This window comes from Bufo bufo, chromosome 11, assembly GCF_905171765.1.
Source record: "Bufo bufo chromosome 11, aBufBuf1.1, whole genome shotgun sequence".
Taxonomy (NCBI): Eukaryota; Metazoa; Chordata; class Amphibia; order Anura; family Bufonidae; genus Bufo; species Bufo bufo.
Genome location: NC_053399.1, coordinates 49,914,750 through 49,933,643, shown reverse-complemented (window position 1 = coordinate 49,933,643; position 18,894 = coordinate 49,914,750). Strand labels below are relative to the sequence as shown.

The following is an 18,894-nucleotide window of genomic DNA, read 5'->3' as shown; positions in this document are numbered from 1 at the left end:
CAAAACAAATTCTGTAGTTTGGCAATGGCAGCATGGAATTACAGGTCTCAGCATACCTCATTCACCCAGCTCCAAATGTGGCTTTAAGCACAGAGACACAAAGGTCTCAACAGTTTTCCACAATTTGAGCAAATACACAAAACACTGAAAAAACACAATAAGACTACTTTCACATTAGCGGTTTGGCTTTCCGTTTGCGAGATCCGTTCAGGGCTCTCACAAGCGGTCCAAAAAAGATCAGTTTTGCCCTAATGCATTCTGAATGGAAAAGGATCCGCTCAGAATGCATCAGTTTGCCTCCGATCAGCCTCCATTCCGCTCTGGAGGTGGACACCAAAATGCTGCCTGCAGAGTTTTGCTGTCCGCCTGACGAACCGGAGCCAAACGGATCCGTTTTTTCTGACACAATCTGGCACAATAGAAAACGGATCCGTGCCCCATTGACTTTTAATGGTGTTCAAGATGGATCCGTCATGGCTCTAGAAGACATAATACAACCGGATCTGTTCATGACGGATGCATGCGGTTGTATTATTGTAATGGAAGCGTTTTTGCAGATCCATGACGGAGCCGCAAAAAATGCTAGTCTGAAAGTAGCCTAAAACATGAAAAACCAAGGCATTTGCAAGTTCGGAAATTCATACTCCTATTACCTCAGTGACATACCGTAATTATAAGGGTAGCAGCTGACTCCTTATGATTGGGCAGAGCACTAGTTACAGCCAAGACAATGCTGGAGCCTGGAGAGGTGAGTAAACACTGGAATCCAGGTATGCAGCATTAACTCCTCCTCTACCAAGTGATCCTTAGATAAATTCCTTCACTGCCCTAGACCACCAAGTATACTGGAATTAACCCTTCATTTCCCTACAACGCTCTGTACACTGAAATTAACCACTTCACCACCCTAGGCCACCAAGAATACTGACATTAATCCCTTTCACTGCCCTTGACCACCAATGATACTAGAATTAACCCCCTCCCTGGTCTGGACCACCAGGATAGGGTATCAATATTTAAATCCTTGACACCTCTTTAAATACTGATGTCACTATATAGGCAACCAGTCATTCTCAAATATAAAAATAAAAAAAATAAGAAAAACATTGCATACATCCAATTTTGTCAATTTAAATGTAATTTTAGTTTTTCCCTTGTGTGCCATATTATACAGGTTTCTGCAGTACGGGAAAATTGCATGTGGTAGTATAAAACTATAATTCAGAAAACAGTTGGATTGTCTGTTTTATGATATAGGTGATTATATTTCAAAATAAATGACCTTGTTGTATAAGGCAACCATATTATCTGTCTGGGTGCAGTAAAGACATCGCTACGCCAGATAAATCATGAGATCGCATTGCTGGTCAGATGGAAGGCTCAGTGCAGACGCATCTGTGGATGATTTATCACTCGGAAAAGATGATTGGAGTAAATATGGGACGTGTGTTCTCCAGTTTTATACTGGGACAAAATGTTTGTGGTCACTTAAATGTTAGAGAAGAATGCGGCTGCTTATAAATGGTATTTCAAGGGTGACTCTGTATTAGATGTGACAGATACAATTAAGCAATTGATTACAGCACTGGAGTCCAACAGACCCTTTTTTTTTCTATGCCAATTTTCTATCCAGGGGGCTTTTAACCCTTGAACAAATTAGTGCAGTAATAAAAGGACAACAGCTGTTACTCAAAACATGTCACATGTGTATTTTATGTAACTATAATATATAATTATTAACTATAATTAATATATATATATATCATACTATAATTAACAACTATAATAATTATTAACTAGATTTGCTGTATATACACACTATATATAACAACTATATTACATTATTATATCTATATAATTATGTGTAAAAATACGTGTGTATTATATAAGTTTAGATACAGTGGCTAGTGATATGCCCCCATTGTCTGCGATGGGACAACGACTTTAAGCAAGTTGAAGATAAAATGATGAAACACACTTTTCAACATTTTAAGCAATATCCCTGTTAGGGATGAGCGAATCGACTTCGGATGAAACATTCGAAGTCGATTTGCATAAAACGTCGTTCTAAGGCTGCATTCACACGTCCGTAACACACCAGCCCGGCACCCCCATAGAAATGCCTATTCTTGTCCGCAAGCTGCGGACAAGAATAGGACATGCTCTATCTTTTTGCGGAGCTGCGGACCCAAAATCGGGGCCGCGCTCCGCAATTGCGGCTGCAGACAGCACACTGTGTGCTGTCCGCATCCATTCCGTCCCCATAGAGAATGAATGGGTCCGCACCCTTTCCGCAAAATTGCGGAAAGGATGCGACCCATTTTGCGGACGTGTGAATGGAGCCTAATACTGTACAGAGCAGGAGCTCCGTACAGTATTCGAATGTATTGGCTCCGATGAGCCGAAGTTATTGCTTCGTGAAGTCTCGCGAGACTTCGTGCAATAACTTCATAAATTAATTTGTACTGTAAAAAAACGTTTCACGAACTCTGGTTCAGTTCCAAGGAATTTTTTTTTACAGTACAAATTAATTTATGAAGTTATTGCGAGACTTCACAAAGCAATAACTTCGGCTCATCGGAGCCAATACAATCTAAGGCTACATGCACTCGAACGTATGTGTTTTGCGGTTTGCAAATTGAGTTTCCGCAAAAAAAGAAAAAACGGATAACATCTGTATGCCATCTGTTTTTTTTTTTGCGGATCCATTGTAACAATGCCTAAAACAGACAAGAATAGGACATGTTCTATTTTTTTTTGTGGGGCTACTGAACGGATATACTGATGCGGACAGCACATGGTGTGCTGTCCGTATTTTTTGCAGACCCGTTGAAATGAATGGGTCCACATCCTATCCGCAAAAAAACAAAACTGAACGTTCGTGTGCATGTAGCCCAATACTGTACGGAGCTCCTGCTCCGTACAGTACTAGAATTAAGTTTTATGCGAATCGACTTTGAATGTATTTGGGTTTGTATTAAAATAAAGTAAAGAAGTGCCATGCAAAAATATGCGAACCCAAGGAGATTTGAGTGCTCAGATAACTTTAACAGAGGTCTCAGACTTTAAATAGCCTGTTAGGGTCAAGGCTTGTTCACAATCATCGTTAGGAAAGGTAGGTGATAAATTTCAAAGCTTTATAAATACCCAGACTCTTCTAACCTTGTCCCAAAAAACAGCAGCCATGGGTTCTTCTAAGCAGCTGCCTAACACTCTGAAAATGAAAATGGTTGAAGCCCACGAAGCAGGAGTAGGCTATAAGAAGATAGTAAAGCGTTTTCAGGTTGCCATTTCCTCAGTTCGAACTGTAATTAAGAAAAGGCAGTTAACAGGACCAATGAAGGTCAAGAGAAGGTCTGGAATGGCAAGGAAATTTCAGAGACAGCTGCTCATAGGATTGCTAGAAAGGCAAATCAGAACCCCTGATTGACTGCAAAAGACTTTCAGGAAGACTTAGACTATGGAGTTGTGGTAGATTGCTCTAATGTTCAGTGACACCTGCACAAATATGGCCTTCATGGAAGAGTCATCAGAAAAATCCTCTCCTGCAGCCTCACCATAAAATTCAGCATCAAAAGTTTGCAAGAGAACATCTAAACAAACTTGATGCATTTTGGAAACAAGTCCTGTAGACCAATGAGGTCAAAATAGAACTTTATAGCCACAATGACCAAAGGTATGTTTGGAGAAAAAAGGGCACAGAATTTCATGAAAAGACCTCTCCAACTATTAAGCATGTGGTTGGATCAATCATGCTTTGGGCTTGTGTTGCAGCCAATGGCACAGGGAACATTTCACAGGTAGAGGGGAGAATGGAGTCAAAATTACTGCAAATTCTGGAAGCAAACAACACCAAATGTAAAAAAGCTGAAGTTGAAAACAAATGAATAATGATCCTAAACACACCTCAAAATCCCCAATAGATCACCTCAAAAGGCACAAGCTGAAGGCTTTACCATGGCCTTCACAGTCCCCTGATTTGATCATCATTGAAAATCTGTGGATAGATCTCCAAAGAGCAGTCCATGCAAAATGGCCCAGGAATCTCACAGAATTGGAAAATCCCTCAAACAAGAATTTAAATACTCTTGGCTGGTTACAAAAAGCATTTACAAGCTGCAATACTTGCCAAAGGGGATGCTGCTAGGTACTAACCATGCAGGGTGCACAAAGTTTTGCTCAGAGACCTTTTTATTTTTTGTAATTTTGAAAATGTAAAAGATAAAAATAAAAATTGTTTTTCCTTAAAATACAAAGGGAATGTATCATCTTTAAAGGGTTTTTTCGAGATTTTTATCCTCAGGATAGGTCATCAGTATCTGATTGGTGGGGGTCTGACATCTGAAACTTCTGCTGATCAACTGTTTGAGAAGTTAGTGGTGCTCCCTTTAGCGCTGTAGTCTTCTCTCTGCTTTTTCTAGGCCGAGTGATGACAGGCTCATGTCATGTAGCCTAGGAGCAGCTCAGCCCCATACAAGTGAATTCCATTCATTTTACCATCAATCCATCCATAGACCAAGATGGCAAAGTATTCTTTAACTCATAGATCAATAATAAATGCTAAAAAAAACCCAAAAAATTGGCAAATCTAACACGAGCTAGGTTGAAACAGAAAACCTCTGACTTGGTTACACGTTACAAGCGATTACCAGGCTTCCTGTAATAGCATAGATGCTAATTAAAGTAATGGTAATTTTGTAAGGAGAAAGGAAAATAATAATCCAGTGCCAAGAGAGCAAAAAAACAAGTCTATGAAACTGCAGGCTTTGCAAGTAATGAATGGGTAAACATGTTTGGCAAATACAGCAATATTCAGCACAAAAGAACAGAAAAAAAATCTCAGTGATAAACACCCCACACCCAAAATCCCTTTATTCTAAATATTTGAGGTGTCCACATAAAACTCAGCCAAGGAGTTCAGGCCCCTAAACACCAATACATATGGTCACAATTACTTGCGAGACCAGGCCCTGTGGGAGAGAAACCAAGCCATTAACACTCACTTGACTGACCTGAACCACTGTCAAAAACTTCTGTAGTACTAAACGCTACCTGGATAGTCCACAGTGAAGGCCCACATATGCCCAGCATGATTACATGATCTAAAAATAAAGAAATGAAGCAGCTACATGCCCAACTAATTAAATACCGTATTTTTCGCCCTATAAGACGCATCGGCCCATAAGACGCACCTAGGTTTTTGAGGAGGAAAATAAGAAAAAAAATATTTTGAACCAAAAGGTGTGCTTTTGGTGGGTTTTGAACTAATGGTGGTCTGTGGAAGACACTGTTATGGGGGATCTGTGGATGCACACTGTTATGGGGGGGATCTGTGGATGCACACTGTTATGGGGGGGATCTGTGGATGGCACTGTTATGGGGGGGGATCTGTGGATGGCACTGTTATGGGGGGGGATCTGTGGATGGCACTGTTATGGGGGGGGATCTGTGGATGGCACTGTTATGGGGGGGGGGGGGATCTGTGGATGGCACTGTTATGGGGGGGGATCTGTGGATGGCACTGTTATGGGGGGGATCTGTGGATGGCACTGTTATGGGGGGGATCTGTGGATGGCACTGTTATGGGGGGGATCTGTGGATGGCACTGTTATGGGGGGGATCTGTGGATGGCACTGTTATGGGGGGGGATCTGTGGATGGCACTGTTATGGGGGGGATCTGTGGATGGCACTGTTATGGGGGGGGATCTGTGGATGGCACTGTTATGGGGATCTGTGGATGGCACTGTTATGGGGATCTGTGGATGGCACTGTTATGGGGATCTGTGGATGGCACTGTTATGGGGATCTGTGGATGGCACTGTTATGGGGATCTGTGGATGGCACTGTTATGGGGATCTGTGGATGGCACTGTTATGGGGGGGAAATCTGTGGATGACACTGCTATGGGGGGGGGATCTGTGGATGACACATATATAGCATCTTATGCTATATAAGTGTCATCCACAGATCCCCCCATAACAGTGTCCTTGTGTGAATAGTGAATGACCCCCAATACAGGGGGCGGGGGCTGGCAACTGATATTGGAACGGCAGCGGGGCCCGGTGCAGTCACTGTATTCTATTACACTGGGCCCCACTCACTGTAGTATTCGTATGTAACCTGTAGGCATGGGAGCTTTGTTAAACTATAGAAATCCTATGAAGCAGTATCGCAATCCACGTAGTACTCACTCAAAACTCCAGTAGCTAGCAGGCCGGGCAGCAGCGTAACGTCACTCACTACATCACGCGTCTGCTCCTCCCACTTTATGAATGAAGCAGGCGGAGCAGGCGCATGACGTAGTGAGTAACGTTACACTGCCGCACGGCCTGCCTGCTACTGGAGTTGGATTGACGTCATGCGTTTAAAATACAAAAGGAATGTATCATCTTTAAAGGGTTTTTCCGAGATTTTTATCCTAAGGATAGGTCATCAGTATCTGATTGGTGGGGGCCTGACATCTGGAACCTCTGCTGATCAGCTGTTTGAGAAGTCAGTGGTGCTCCTGTGAGCACTGTAGGCTTCTCTTTGCTTTTCCTAGGCCGAGTGATGACAGGCTCATGTCATGTAGCCTAGGAGCAGCTCAGCCCCATTCCAATGAATTTCATTCATTTTACCATCAATCCACCCATAGACTAAGATGGCACAGTATTCTTTAACTCATAGATCAATAATAAATGCTAAAAACAACTCAAAAATTGGCAAAAGTAAACTCGAGCCAGGTTGAAACAGAAAACCTCTGACTTGTTTACATGTTACAAGCTATTACCAGGCTTCCTGTAATAGCATAGATGTTAATTAAAGTAATGTTAATTTTGTCAGGAGAAAAGAAAAGAATAAGCCAGTGCCAAGATAGAGCAAAAAAACAAGTCTATGAAACTGTGCAGGCTTTGCCAGTGATGAATGGGTAAACATGTTCAGCAAATACAGAAATATTCAGCACAAAAAAAAAACTGGAAAAAAAAAATCTCAGTGATAAACACCCCACACCCAAAATCCTTTTATTCTAAATATTTGAGGTGTCCACATAAGACTCAGCCAAGGAGTTCAGGCCCCTAAACACCAATACATATGGTCACAATTACTTGAAAGACCAGGCCCCGTGGAGAGAAACCAAGCCATTAACACTCACTTGACTGACCAGAACCACTGTCAAAAACTTCTGTAGTACTAAATGCTTCCTTGATAAGTCCACAGTGAAGGCCCACATATGCCCAGCATGATTACGTGATCTAAAAATAAAGAAATGAAGCAGCTACATGCCAAACTAATTAAATACATTTATTTGAATGCCAAAAACTTTTGGACCCAATGTGCTTGTGTAACACCCCAGAGTTGTGTTACTAAACTCCTCTACCCCGCTACTATCTCCTAGGAGCCTTTATACTGTCATCAGATATGATTTTGCTCATGTCTTCCACAAATGTGCATATAAATCTATGTTAAATGCAATTGTTCATGTAATTAGCCTGGTTACCAGTAGGTGGCAGCAAATCATTGGCAGGTACAAGTTACAGTTTAGTGTATCTGAGCTGGACTGGTTTATTCCAGCTTAGCTCCCTTTCTGTGGAGAGGTGGGCTCGACCCACATCCTGCAGCATTGGTGGAGAAGGAAGTTAGAGAGGAGTGTAGCCCAACTCCTTCTAGGGGTAGGGTTTGTGTGTGTGGGGAGTCCCCCTGCATAGGGAAGACAGCAAGGACCTAGTCTCGGCTGAGACTTGGCCATATACCCAGTCTGAGCACTTTCAGCTCTGCTGGATGAAGAAAGCAGAAACTACAGAAGAAAGCATCCCCTGAGAATCCATCGGTGAGATAAGTCCAGAGTCCTAGGAGAAGTCTATTCCTCCTCAGCTAGTATGCCCCCACACAGCAGAAGTACTCATTCCTGCAAATCATTGCCAAAACCTGCTGGGACCAAGAGAACAAAGCTGTATTCCGCTCGGATGCAAGTTATCCCAAGTAAAGCAACATTTGAACTTCATCTAAAGGTATGGACATCATTTATTCTGCAAAGTTCCTCTATTACTCCTACTATCACTACACTCAAATTTATTGCAAGTGAGCCAGGAGCCAGGAGTTTGGCTGTACCCAGGTAGAAGACACCGTGACACAACTACCACAACACTACAGAGACATTATAGGCCATTACCCCACTCTGGCATTCCTGATCTGGGACATGCGTTATAACACCTTGGAAGGGCCGTGGTATAGTACCCTGCGCATGCTGCAATTGGCGTCACAATAAATACTAAAATATTATCCACCCGTGCCTGGCTATTGCACTTGTTGATGGAGTGTTTTGCACATTGGATCAGAAAGACCAACTCAAAACCAGAAAATTCGCACATGACTGCAGTTATTTCCAGTATTTACAAAGCCATACCACACTAATAGCAGAGCCAAAAAACTGACTTGGTCCTTGCACCAAAGAGCAACATCTTTTCTTGAAGACGTTTCAGTAGTCATCCAACTGGTTCTTTCAATTAGAATGGCTTGTATGAGAAATCTCCAGGAAAGAATTACTGGTAACTCGTGCTTCAGTCATGGATGTAAGATGTCACATGTCACTTGCATTTTCATTAAACTGTCTTAGGAGAGGAGTTAGAACAGCTTAATATGTAGCAGACAACAGAAGTCACACTCCATCTCAATTCAATCTTTGTTCTCCAATTTAACATAAATAGTTTCTGTCACACCTCTTTTGAACCAGTCCTCTTTGGTGTCTAAGACACAAACCTCGCTGTAATCAAATGAGTGTCCTTTGTCCTTAATATGTAGGTACACAGCTATGACCGTAGGTGCTAGCTCTTCTTTTCTGGTCTGTAAGCTGATGCAGCTGCTGTTTTGTTTCCCCCCATGTGCAATTCTTGGCACTCTTCACTGCACTGGACTGGATACACAATATTGCTCTTCTTGTGTTTTGGCATTGGGTCTTTTGGGTGAACCAGTTGCTGCCTCAGTGTGTTTCCAGGTTTAAACAGACAGGGAAGTAATGTTTATTAAAAGTTCTGAGTTTTTAAGATACCCCAGCTATATACGGAAGAACAAGTTCTTCCTTCTGCCATCCTTTGCACCTTCAATGACAATAATGACGTTGCTTTTTCTTATTTGCTCAGTTTTAACAAAATCCCACTCAGGATACCTACAAGTTTTGAGCCCTTTGAGGTGTTCAAGCCATTCTAACTGAGAAAGCCACTTAAAAGACTATTGAAATGTCTTTGAGAAAAGAAAATTCCAGTTCTGACTTATTACTACTGATATACCATGACCTGGATGAATGAGAACCTTCACCTACACATGCCATGCAGGTTTTAAATCTAAACCATGTAAAACATGTTCTGAGGATTTCCACCAAGAATTTCACCCCTAGTAAAGTAGAGGGTAAAATCCTTGGAAATTCCTCCTTCTAATCCACAACTGATTTTTCCACAGCAGTTTACATCCCATGTAGACATACTGTTCGAGGCCAAAACTTCTTGACTTAAATATGGTAGCTGTTGAGCCACAGGATGTAGCTAACTAGCCTACACCATCAGGTTTGACCTCCCCCCTACCAATCCATTGCACAAAATGGATCCAGCAGCATCTGAGGGTTCTGCAGACGCCACTGGATTTTTAGATGAAAATGTAAACAGAATCTATTTTTGTAACTGGGTAGGACACATGTGAAATGTTTTTTTACATCTGGCAATGTATTGGGGCAATCTATCAAGGGAACTTAGTAAATGTCATGCGGGATTAAAAAGATAGTTTAACAAAAAATAGTTTACGTAAGTTAACACGGACTTGGCATTCAAATTATACATGTGGGATGTAATTGCATGATTGAATTCTATTGTTATTCATCTCATCAAGGAGTCAAGACTCGTCTGGTTAAACAAAAACTCAAAAGCATATCATCAGAGACTGTTCTCTACTGCTGTAGAGAAATGAAACTGGCACATGAGGTAGATGTAGAGGGTGGGTGGTGGAAGAATTAGCTATCTAATCTTTGGTGCCCGGTCTTATCTAAATTTTAACAAGCTGGCATCATTTTTTGCTATGCTATACTCTAGTTTCTCAAGGAAATCTACCAATAAACAATGGCATTAGAATAGGACATAAAGTACGTTTAACATTACTAACTTGAGCCTCACAACAGAGAACATTTTTATAGACCACTCAAATACAGATGATCTCCAAACCACAAGTCCTTGCAGGTCATCCACAATTTTGGCTAGGTTCGCAAATAGTTTATTTATTGCCTCATTCTGTAAATGCCCAATTGGTCACAGAATTTTGCTGAAGACTTGGCCACCAATTTACTGCAATTTGGTGCAGATTTAAAGGCTAGTTATGCAAGGATCTTTTCTGCTGTCTTTCAATTCAAGCAAAGCAGGTACATCTACCACATTTTGAATTCTCTAAGGAAATGTGTGTGAAAAATGGTCCATTAAGCATATATTTTTTTAATGAATATTTTATTTATTTGAAACATATAAAACAATTACATAATTAATAAGAGCATTAGATTGTACTTTTCTCCCCATGCCCACCCCGATCAACCAAACTCAGCCTCCCGGGCCCCACGATGCGTCTCCTCCTCTTAATCAAGTAATAAATATAATTTATTTCATGGTGCACAAGGCTGCCATTGTAAGGTATGCTGACTAAGCCTGTCATCTGTCTCATGGATAGATTGATGGCTAGCACATACATAGCTTTTGGCATATAGCCTTTGTGTGGTTGTATGTTGTACATAATAGGAGTGTAAGACACATCCAGCTATCCTCTTAATGCTGTTTCCAAACCATTTTGATGGGGTTTCCATCAATTTCTAAACTTTTTTTTTTATTAACCAGACACCCTCTTCTCTTTCGAGCAGGGCGTGCCCAGTTGTCTCCCATTGACTTCCATTATACTCGGGTGCTCGGCCGAGCACACAAATATAGCAATGTGTTGGGGCTGAACACCCGAATACTTTGGTGCTTGCTCATCACTAGTATCCAGTCATTAAGTCTTGGAGTATTTTGAAAAATCTAAACTCTAGTAATTAGGAGTCTGGCTAAAAACATAATTTTAACCAAGAGAATCTTTCGGTACTTAAGGCAAGTTAGGTTAGAGAAATCATTCAGTATCCAACACTCTGGGAACAACGGGATTACTATCTTAAATTTTTGGGTAATAAAGTTACGGATTGAGTCCCAGTATAGTTTTAAATCTGGACACGACCAGAAGATGTGCAGGAATTCTGCCCCCTGTGATTCACACCGAGGGCAGTTAGAGGAATCTCGTAAACCACATTTATTAAGCCAAATCGGCGTGATATAGAGTCTATGTATAATATTAAATTTAATCATTATGTGATTAAAATTGTGCAAAACTAATTTTAAATACGTGAATAGATGTTTGCCCACCCCAGTGATATAACCACAGGACATGGAGAAAGAAAGGTGTTCAGGAGAAGCACAGCAAGCGGCTAGTGTAGAGCAATGTTGGAGGTCATGCAACAGCTGGGCAGGAGATCACAGATCCAAGGCAATCCATAGGCGTGTAGAAAAAGTAGAGGGCCACAGCAGCATATCCAACAATTCTTCTTTATTTAAGTCGATCACCGCACAACACAGCATAAAAACAGCAGCAACGTTTCGGCTAGGAATAGCCTTTGTCAAGCATATTTTACAACTAAAAACACAGCATATAAATCCAACATACTGGTACCACCCACAATTATAACGATCCAATCGACCGTGATGTTCTATGTCACACCTACCTAACATGTAATCACCATGCTGTTGAATAACATTAATTAGCTGTTTCAAAACATGTATCAGTTGTATCCACATATTCACCTGTGTGGGGTTGTAGCGTCTCCACATTGACATAATGACTTTTCCTTAAACCGAGGTACACTGCACACTATATTATTATTATGTGTTAATGTATCCTGTAGTTTGCCCTGCACGCTGTTTGTTTTTTATTTTAGCGGTGCGGACGCTTCTCATTGGTAGCTATGTTGCCTCCCCTGTCACGCGTTAGCCTGTCACGTCACAAGTAGGTGCGGCATTGTGACGCAAGCCGACCGCCCTCTGATGACACTTACGGACTTGCGCTGTGTGAACATTGGGACGCTAGCCACCACGCTGATGCTTACGTCATAAGTGGTTGCGGCGTCGCTCTGTATGTGTCGTCCTCTGATGACACTCACGGGCATGCGCACTCCCTACCTTGAGACGCCAGCCGTTATGTGGATGTCTGCACGCTACAACCCCACACAGGTGAATATGTGGATACAACTGATACATGTTTTGAAACAGCTAATTAATGTTATTCAACAGCATGGTGATTACATGTTAGGTAGGTGTGACATAGAACATCATGGTCGATTGGATCGTTATAATTGTGGGTGGTACCAGTATGTTGGATTTATATGCTGTGTTTTTAGTTGTAAAATATGCTTGACAAAGGCTATTCCTAGCCGAAACGTTGCTGCTGTTTTTATGCTGTGTTGTGCGGTGATCGACTTAAATAAAGAAGAATTGTTGGATATGCTGCTGTGGCCCTCTACTTTTTCTACATAACCACAGGACAGTCATTTTGCCAAGCCCTCTGACCTGGTGAAACAACATTAAGAAACAGTTTCTTAATTAATAATTTGTATAGTTGGGAAATCTTACCCTTATAATCAGAGGTTCCCAAGATAACGATCAAAGGTAAAGAAGTGTCTCTCTCTAAAAGTGAAGCCTGTTTAACCCTTAACAGGGCTGAATGTAACAAAACCAACTTAGGTTACCTAGATTCCCCAGTGGTACCAGACTCGAGAGAGGGAGTACCCTTCCATGCTTTACCACTTGTGAAAGATAGATAATATTACTTTTTTGCCAAAATCTGTCACCAAATAGTTTATCAATATCCTGTAGGAAAAAATTGTGCCAAAGAGGGGTACACCGCAGAGAACCCTTTATCCCCATCCATCCTCTGATAGTTGTCCAAGCTCTGGAAAATAGTTTCTGAGCTACTCTATACTCTTTTTCAACATTAATCAATCGCCCAGATTCCAGAAATGTAAACATTATCAAAGGGAGATCGTCTACCAAGGCTTTACACAACAAAAATAACAACTGCCCAGCTATAAAAAAAAACTTGAAATATGGAAGATTCAATCCTCCCTGTTCCAGTGGTTTGTAAAAATGTTCCAATTTTAACCTCACTCTCTTTCTTCCCCAAAGTAGATCATTCATCATCCTCTCAAGCAGTTTAAAGAACTTGTCATCGATCCAAACTGCGGAATTCCTGAGAATATAAAGAAGTTGGGGCAAGATCACCATCTTAATTAAGAAAGCTCTGTCAGCTCTAGTTAAGAATAGTCGCGACCATATAGCAATTTTTTATTTCAACTTGCTTATCAATGGTATCAAATTAAGCTGAATATAATCCTCAATCCTAGGCGATATCGTCATGCCAAGATATTCTACGGTTTCAACGACTTAACATTTTAAGAAGGACCTCAATCAAATACTCAAAATTATCTAATAACATAAGGGTGGTTTTTGCCCAATTAATATCTAGACCAGAGACATCCCCAAAATAATTAACTAGATGGATAACTCTTGGGAGAGTAGTGTTGGTTTTATTTATATAGAATATTACATCATCCGCGTATAGGGAGATCCGATCCTCTGGTCCCAATACTCCAAAGCCCTCAATAATTGTGTCTTGTCTAATACTGAGTGCTAAAGGCTCAATATAAATGGCAAACAATAAGGGTGAAAAAGAACAACCTTGGCGTGTACATCTAGACAACAAAAAACTAGGAGACAAGTTACCGTTAAAGTTCAGTCTTGCAGTAAAGGAGCTATACAAAAGCCTTACCATACTAATAAATCTAAGTCCGAATCCCATCCTTTCTAACACCTTCCAAAGGAATTTCCACTCCACCCTGTCGAACGCCTTAGAGGCATCCAAACACAGGATGGATCGGGAATCCCCCCAGAGGATTGTATATTTGCAAATAGACAATGGAGATTATGATGGAGACCTTTGTTAGGAATGAACCCATTTTGATCAGGATGTATAATCGAAGGGATAACTTTAGAGAGCCTAATAGCCAGCATTTTCTGACAGAAGCTTAACATCGGTGTTCAGGAGCGATATCGGTCTGTAGGACTCCATATCTAGTGGATTCTTTCCCTTTTTTAATATTAATACAATTACCGCCTCGCCCATTGACTCAGGTAGAATACCCTCCTCCAGGGAGTTATCAATTACCCAATGTAAATTTGGGAATATCACACCACTATATTTACGATAGATCTCATAGGGGAGGCCATCTGAGCCGGAAGACGAGTTTCCAGAACAAGCCTTCAATGCAGTCTCTAGTTCCTGAATGGAAAATTCTTCATCAAGGATGTTCCTATGTACTCCAGTAATAGTCAGAAGTTTGATGGAGTTCAAATAGAACTCCATCTCATCATCCATACTATTATTACTAGTTTTATATATTTCCGAAAAGTGTTTTATAAAGGCTCCCTTTATATTTTCCTGATTTACAATAATGGTACCCTCTGATGACGGGATGCTATGTATTTTATTTTATTTTTTTGAGTCTTTGTTAGATATCACCTTAGCAAGGAGTTATCCTGGACAGCCCGATTCACAGAATTGTTTTTGCCCCTTGAAAAAGAGCCTTTGCTGACCTTTGTCCAGGAGAAAATCAGAGTACTCCTGACTTGCTTTTTGCATATCCCTCCAATTTTTCTCTGTCCTTTCCCTGGGGAACTGTTCCATCCCGCATAACGCCGCTGCCTTCAAAGCCCTCTTCTTCCTCTCATATCCCCTTCTCAGATGGGAAATAGTACTACATAATAGCCCCCTTACCGTGGCCTTAAACACATCCCAGACAAATTGGATTTTGGCAGATATATAGTTAACCTTCCAATAGTGTGCCATCTCCTGTTTTATCCAGTTATGGTTGTCTATTACAGACAACTAGTACGGATTTAATCTAAAGGGGGGTATTGACCCTTCACTATCCTCAAACAGAGTCCATTGAAGGGATACCGGAACATGATCAGAGAGCGACAAATATTTCTCATTTACCAATTGTAAGGGATTAGGTAGCGGGGCTGTCGTCTCCTGGGTAGACAGGCACAGTTTAGCAGGCACACCGAAGAAGTTGCCGTTCACACGGCAGGAACTTCTTTAAAATGACCTCAGCCAGTTTTATTGTCAGGTTGAGGTACAGAACATAAAATATAACAAACAAAAATCCTAAGCCTGTCCGGCTCTAACTATACAGCATGAAACCTCCCTGACCAAGTGCCGGCCTAATACCAAGCACTTAAACAAAATAGCAAAGTCCATACCTCTTGAAGTGCTCTCACAGGCTCCATGCAGGTAACCTGTTCCCAGGGTGAGAGAGCCGTGTCTGCATTCTCAGCCTTATATCAGGCTAGCACACCTGAGGAGTAATTACCTGACAGCCCAAAACCCGGACTGTCCGGATGGAGTGGGGCCCACCCTTCTCTCCCCACTCCAGCAACACAGGCCCTAAAAACAGGTTTTATGCAAACCCGAATTGCAGAGACCTCTCCTGAACATTTCCCTGATTGCTTTTAAATGACAGAAGTTAGGAATCTTGCATGATCGATTCTTAACATACAATTCCCAGATCTAGTCACACAGGAATAAGCTCTTCTTCCCTGTCCCAAAACACTCCACACATCTACAAGGCCCGATTCCTGACAGAATCGAGCCAATGGAGACCCCTGATTAGATTCAGAAGGATAAATATTTTCATCCGTAGTAATCCGGTCGATCTTGGGATTAATGACACAGTTGAAGTCCCTATTTACTAGGGTAAGACAGTCTGGCCACTTTTCCATAAACATTAGTAAACGATTGAGTACGTCAGGAGAGAAAGGAGGAAGAATGTAAATAAAAGCTAAAGGTACATAATCTACCACAAAGTTTACCATGCAGAAAAACAAATCTCCCCTACTTATCAAGAATTGTACCACAATATGAATAAGGCCCTCCTTTATGTGATATACAGGTTGTATCCTCAGTAAAAAAGACATTTATTTCAATAAAACTGTGCCTGGTCATTGTCTGCACCTTCCGCCGGTCCCTACATCTAACCTTCTGACTTCCACCCTGCCAACCACCTAACATCAAGGTTACACCAACTACCATCAGACAAGAGTTACTGCCCTGAGGGAAGCTCTCCATTCACTGCTGCACCGCCCCAGGGAGCACCAGGGTTGAGAGTGCCACTGTGCGCTGAGTACTATTACCACAACCATAGCCACTACCACTCCTCTCATCCTCGCTTCTCCTCTGGTCACTGCACATGTACAATACAGATCCATAATTCAGTCAAATGCAAGAGGCCTTATATAGGATAAAATGAGAGCATTTGTTTGTAATATATACTATGTAACATTTATAGAGGTGCACCAAACGTGGTAATGGTGATTATTAAAATACACGTGTGTCAGAACATGGTAAATGGTACTGTAAAATAATGAACAGTAATGATTTGTATGCGCTGTACAACCTGAATGACATTCTACCATCTGTAAATAGACACCTTTCTGTTGTGCTTATGATCTAAAGCCTCCGAGCTATGACTGCATGACCCTCACAGAGAATTTCTCTCATGGGACTATCCCTACTCAAGCTTTGGTGCCACATCTCTTTACAAACACGGAACCCTTGTACTTCTGTTTTAAAGCTCCAAAAACACATGCAAGCAATTAGGGAGGTCCAAGGGGGAGAAGACGCCAGTGAGGCAGTTATGCTAACCCAGTCTTGAGCTTTGATATGTTAATCATGGTGCTGACAGATGCAGGGTGATGGATCACAATTGTTCATATCCCAAAAAACATCCTGGTGTGGGACCACAACACTATACAAACCCACACATGGTCTGATTTTGTTGTCCAGTCTACAGCGATTTAAATAGAACAGAAAATAATAGGAACATAGGAGAAAGTTAAAGTATAAGTTCCACCGATCATATTTTTAATTTGTATATGAGGAAAGACTTTTCAAAAAAAAAAAAATTATTAACATGTATATTTAGGTTTTTTTCCCACTTAACCAGAGGTGCAGTATTAGCATATTTATGTGTATTCTCTACTGCCTTTCGTACCCTGTGGGTTATTTTCCACTCCCTGTTTTCTGATTGACCCAGATTAAACCAACATAGTGACATAGTTTATAAGGCTGAAAAAAAGACATCTGTCCATCCAGTTCGGCCTGTTATTCTGCAAGTTGATCCAGGGGAAGGCAAAAAAAAAACCCTGTGAGGTAGAAGCCAATTTTCCTCACTTTAGGGGGAAAAAAATCCTTACCAACTCCAATCAGGCAACAAAGGGTCTTATAACAGGGCATCCAAAGGGAAAGGACGGCGATCAGGGTCCAGGATAGGAGCTCGATTAGGCATGGTACTACAGCAACATGAGGATCTTTGAACATTATGACTGTTTGGTCTATTTTTATTAGACATTAATCAAGGTTATATACATAGGTGCAGACTTCTGTGGTTTCTATTATTACTCTCCTTCTATTAAAGATAGTGCTGACATTACATAAAATAAGCCACTGGGCAACAAGCAAGGTAGGCCCCTTTCTGCTAGCAATTTAATAAAATGCCACAGAGCGCAAAAAATATACTATCACATAGTGCCCATGCAATGTCCAAATATCAATATTATACAATATCTATTACAAATAGACATATTTTTCACACTATTTTAATTCCGTTGCCACACAAACTGTCACTCAGGGTAGAAATCCTACTACCATACAAGCTAGAAAGAAAAATAAAAGGGCTCCCAAAAAAAAAGGCACAGAGTTCCCCCTAAAGTAATGATGTCCAGACTGTATGGTCAGATAATCTCATCTTCCGTGATGAAAGGTGCTCACAGCTCACCTGAGTGGGTTGTGTGTAACACAACAACTGTCAAGTATTATGGAGGCCCACCCAGGCTTCAGGTTCGGGATGCAGCTTCCAGAAACCCACCGTCTGGAGAGGACCAGCCAATGAATTTAAAATGAAAAAAAAAATGAAGCAAGGTTGCAGGGAATCTTAATAAAATATATTCTACCATTTTGTGTCTAAAATCCCTATGCAGACTTACGTGTCTCCATGGTAACAGACTGCAAACAAACCCTATGTCGTCTGATCCACCAGTCTTAAGAGACTCTCCAGTCTGTTCCCTTTTCGTTGCCAACACACAAGCAATAGGTTAGTGGTCTCATGTTTTTTATTTTATTATTATTTCAGGTGGTTCAGAGGAAAGAAATGGTTACAAGAGTGTACATACCCTTTAGTCCAGCATTATCATTATATCTAATGAAGACTGCTGACCTTTCTTTTCTATGTGGAACTCATGACAATATTTCCATATTGTAGATTAGAAAATAAAATTTTCTTTATGTATGGTTTTTAAAGGGAATCAGTCACCGATTTTGGACTATTATCTACAGTAATATATGAGTAGTACTGCAGATATGGAGTCCACATCACTATTTTTTTTATTTTTGTACTGCCCCCATTGCCTCGCTGTCAGCACTCAAAGCTGAATTGAAATACATAGTACTGCAGTGCATGTGCACAGGAGTCCTCTCTATTACAGAACAGCAGTCCGGACTGTATATTTCAGGACAGCACTGACAGTGGGTGAACCAGGGGTAGTAGGAAACTAAAAAATAGTGACCTGGACTCCTTATCTGCAGTACTACTCATGTATTACTGTAGATTATTGTCCAGAATCGGGGTGACAGATTCCCTTTAAAGAGTTGCCTCAAATATAACCTCTTTCCAAATGCCCTATTGGGGTATATTACCGTAACTTCAAAGAAAGGGATTCTCTGCTTGGGACCCTCGCTTTGAGTCAGTATGGATA

General features: G+C 41.1%; 1 protein-coding gene across 1 annotated transcript in view; it reads right to left on the bottom strand.

Moving 5' to 3' along the window:
- FMN1 (formin 1) overlaps positions 1-18,894 on the bottom strand; it is a 148,513-nt gene that overhangs the window by 86,808 nt on the left and 42,811 nt on the right.